This window comes from Piliocolobus tephrosceles, chromosome 11, assembly GCF_002776525.5.
Source record: "Piliocolobus tephrosceles isolate RC106 chromosome 11, ASM277652v3, whole genome shotgun sequence".
Taxonomy (NCBI): domain Eukaryota; kingdom Metazoa; phylum Chordata; class Mammalia; order Primates; family Cercopithecidae; genus Piliocolobus; species Piliocolobus tephrosceles.
Genome location: NC_045444.1, coordinates 65,926,292 through 65,930,935, shown reverse-complemented (window position 1 = coordinate 65,930,935; position 4,644 = coordinate 65,926,292). Strand labels below are relative to the sequence as shown.

The following is a 4,644-nucleotide window of genomic DNA, read 5'->3' as shown; positions in this document are numbered from 1 at the left end:
TAATTTACATTCCCACACTGTTTTGTGTGTAAGTGTTCTGTTTTCTCCTCAGCCTCGTCAGCACCTGTTGATTTTTTACTTTTAATAGCCATTCTAACTGGTATGACATGGTATCTCATTGTGGTTTCGATTTGCATTTCTCTGATGATTAGTGATATTGAGCATTTTTTCATTTTTGTTGGTCACTTGAATGTCTTCTTTTGAGGAGTGTCTGTCCATGCCATTTGCCCATTTTTTAATGGGGTTATTTATTTTTTGCTTGTTGATTTGTTTAAATTCCTTATAGATTCTGGATATTAGACCTCTGTCAGATGCATAATTTGTGAATATTTTCTCCCATTCTATAAGTTATCTGTTTACTTGTTGATGATTTCTTTTGTTCAATAAATGGTGCTGGGATAACTGGCAAGCCATATTCAGAAGAATGAAACTGGACCCTTACCTTTTACTGTATACAAAAATTAACTGAAGATGGATTAAAGATTTAAGTGTAAGACCTCAATTTATGAACATCCTAGAAGAAAATATAGGAAATACCCTTATCATTTATCTTACCCCCTCAAGCAGTTTATACATTAATTGGGGGCAGGGGTTTTGTCTTAAACATTGCCTTTCCCTCCGCATCTTGCTATAGGCCAGAGTTTCTTAACCTCAGCACTGTTGACATTTTGCACCAGTTAATTATTTTGTTGTGTAGAGCTATCCTGTGCAACATGGGATATTCAGCAGTGTTCCTGGCATTACCTGCTAGATGCCAAGAGTACAAACCTCCCAGTCCTGTAGTACATCTCCAGACACCGCCGATTATGCCCCGGGGGAAAAGATTGTCCCAGTTCATTACCATTGTCATAGACTTAACATTTAGGAGTTACTCCAGTGGATAGCAATGATGGCGCTTCTCCTACACAGCATCACTATTGTCTACTCAAATAAAGCTCTGTAGACTTCTATTGCCCTCTTGTTGTTGTGAGGACAAAATGTGTTTTAAATGAGGAACTCATTTAATAGAGTGGTATACAGCAATGTTCCAACTGTTTTTATTTGTCAAGATACTTTGATAATCTAGGGAAATATGTAGGTTTTCTACAAATATAAGCAACATTATTAGCCTGTTAATATGATTGTCCCATACAGGTTCTGTTTTCTTACTGTAGTGGTAACCAACTTTTATCTGAGGGACAACTAGCTGTGACTATTGAATTATTTTAATGCTATGTTAGAGAATTAGATAATTAGATGATCTAATACCCGAATACCTTCATTTTGTTATGTCTGTATTTTTTTAATGTTTTAATAGACTTTATTTTTTAAGCAATTTTAGGTTCACAACAATATTGAGCAAAAGGTACAGAGATTTCCCAGTTACCCTTTGCCCTTACATGTGCATGACTCCCCCCATTATCAACAATCCCCACCAGCGGGGTGCATTTGCTACAACTGACAAACCTGCATTGACACATCATGACCCAAAGTCCATAGGTTACCTTGGAGGGTTCACTCTTGCAAGAACCTTAATTTTTTTTTAACCATCTATTTATTTGTAGAGACAGGGTTTTGCTATGTTGCCCAGACTGGTCTCAAACTCCTGGGCTCAAGTGGTACCCCCTCCTCAGCCTCCCACATAGCTAGAACGGCAGGCACACACCACCTCACACAGCTAATACCTTAATTTTTGATCAGACACTTCAGTGACAGTCAAGTGGTTGTTAAAGTGAATTACTTAGTTGTTTAATCAGTAATTTCGTGTATTATGATACCTGAAAGATTGGGCAAATGAGATTGAATCTGCTGCAAGTCAGCTTCTCTCCTGGTAACAGGAAATCCTGGAATGTGTATCTTTGGTATGAATTAGGAGTCATTGTGAGTTCCATTCTTCATAATAGCACCCTGTTTTGTTTAATCATAGATATTCCCTGCCCTAAAACTATTTTTGTGACTAATATATGTGAAGCCCCTGTGAGAGCTGTACTGAACATATGCTACTTTTTGTCTGAGAATTGTTCCTCTCGCTGATGAAATGATTCTAGTGAACCAGCCAACAAAATAACTTCCTGGCCTGGCCACACCTAGTACTGCATTCCCCTGGGCACTGTAATTGGTTCAGGAGGGACCTAAGCTAGGCCACAAGGAGTTCTTCTCTTGTAGTTTTTCAATGTGGCCGTGAAACATGGCCATGTCTAAGGGCATAGCAGAGCAGGAAGGGTATTTATTGCAGCTGGACCATTCACTGATCCATGGAAAAAGGTAGTCTGCAGTAGGAGAGGATCAGTGCAGCTCAAAAGGAAGCAGGGCCCAGAGAGAGGAGCAGAATCTGAACAATTTTGTTTGAGTCCCTGAATTGAGTTGTGGCTGAAGTTAGCCTCCCAGTTATGTGAGCAAATGAATCCTCTTTCTACTTAAGCTACTTTGATTTGGATTGGTACCACTTGCACTAAAAGTATCTGTGTTAATTCAAGGATTTTCCTGTTGATGGATAGTTTGAACCACTTGGTACAACCAGCTATTCCTACCATACTATACTTTTGCTTGCATACTTTTGCTTGCAGCTCTTTCTTTTAACTATAGATGGAAATAAGTACAGACTCAATAAAGATGCCTATGGAAAAAAATACAATAAAGGACCTTTCGGTGTCTCTGAATACTTTATGGAAACATCTAAATGAGAGATTTTTAGATGAGGTTAATTGTTTCACTAGAAATCATTGCTCCATTTTTATAAATTACAGAGAATCTGGCCTTTAACAGCACCCTTCCTGGGCTTTGAAATGCACTGCACAGGTGCAACAATTCAATTCACAAACAAAAATTGGTTTTATATTACCAGTGAGAAGGACTAACCGTAGCTATTTTGGGAGTTGTAATACCTCCTTTAAGCCACAAAGATACTTGAGCACATTACCTTAACAACCAACGTATTCTGGAGATCATTTTACAGTGTGAAATACTGAATAGCAAGAACATTGTGAACATTTTCAATCTTCTTACACAATATAAATGTAGTCTGAAAATCCCATTACACACAAATACATACAGGCTCTTAAAATACAGGAAATAATGTGAAAAATAAGTATTACCACCATTCCTCAAGTCTCTAGAACAATTTTACTCTTCTCCTTAATATAATTTTTTGTCCAGAAAAGGAAAAGACTAAACTCATGGATAGTTATCCAAACAGGTAAAGGAGAGAAGAGGAAATTGTTTGTGGTGAATGAAAGATGCTGCCTACAATAGCACAAATAATCCCATTCACAGCTGCCAGCCTGCTAAGCATTGCTTACTTACGCTGCGGGCAACTATTGTGGAAATGACAGGAGGACAGGAAGGCATGAGAAAGGGGCAGACAGCTACTGATGAAAGAGTCATTAACTACTGTGGATACTTCTTGGAGATAGGAAGTTGAATTTTACATTTCTTTATATCCCCAGGTTTAATTTTTTAAAAATCGCTTGTAGGTGTTCAATAAACATTTGATAAATGAATGGGGAACAGTTAAGTTATTTTCCTTGAATCCTAGGCAGGATGATTTGATACACTTTGGATTATTGAGGTTTTATGAAATTTTAAATGCAGGGAGAACTACTATTTACCCAATTGAAGTCCAAATATAAGCATTTTATGGTAAACCAGGAGAAAGTAGAAGGCAAAGATGCATTAGCTTAAAACCTAGAACACCAAATGAAGATAAAATGTATGCATGAAAGTGTGTTAAAGAAAATCGTTGCACTGCCCTGCAGATGCTATCCTGAACTTGCCAGCCCCATAAACACAATTGCTCCGCTGTGCCTGTACTATTGGAGCAAAGAAAAAGTGGCTATCTCTATGCTCAGTGTTCACAAACCAGTGAGCACTAAGAATGGTTCATAGCCTGACATTTTTTAGAAAAGAAGAAGAAGAAAACTGTTGCATAGTATCAACTAAATTTGAACATACACGTTTCCTATGATTCAGTAATTCTTTTTTTCCATTTTTTTTCTTTTTTTGTTTTTTTGAGACAGAGTCTCACTCTGTCGCCGAGGAAGGAGTGCAGTGGCGCGATCTCGCCTCACTGCAACCTCCACCTCCTGGATTCAAGCACTTCTCCTTCCTCAGCCTCCTGAGTAGCTGAGATTACAGGCACCTGCCATCACACCTGGCTAATTTTTGTCTTTCTTGTAGATACGGGGTTTTACCATGTTGGTCCAGCTGGTCTCAAATTCCTGACCTCATGAGCCACCCGCCTCGGCCTCCCAAAGTGCTGGGATTACAGGCGTGAGCCACTGTGCTCGACCTGATTCAGCAATTCTACTCTTAGGTATTTATTCAGTAAAAATGTGCACACAGGTGCAACAAAAGACATGCACAACAGCCAAAATTGAAAATAACCCAAACATTCAAATTTGTGTTATATTCATGCAATGAATAAAATGCACGTAATGGAAGTGATAAAACCACAGCTACATTCAATAACATGAATGTGTCTAACAAGCATATATGCTGAATACAGAAGCCAGACAAAGGAATGCACAGTATATGATCCCATCTACACGAAGTTGTAAAACAGGCAAAACTAATCGAGTCAGAATAGTGGTTACCTTTGAGAAGGAGAATGGGGTAATGTTGAAGAAGGGATAAGTGTTAGGAAAAAACTACTGGGGTGTTAATAAT

General features: G+C 38.4%; 1 non-coding gene across 1 annotated transcript; it reads left to right on the top strand.

The window, feature by feature from the left end:
- The first annotated feature begins 3,736 nt into the window (after window positions 1-3,736).
- Window positions 3,737-3,874, top strand: LOC111542870. Its single transcript, XR_002731680.1, has one exon. It is a non-coding gene; the product is annotated as a small nucleolar RNA SNORA43 (small nucleolar RNA).
- Window positions 3,875-4,644: the final 770 nt, after the last annotated feature.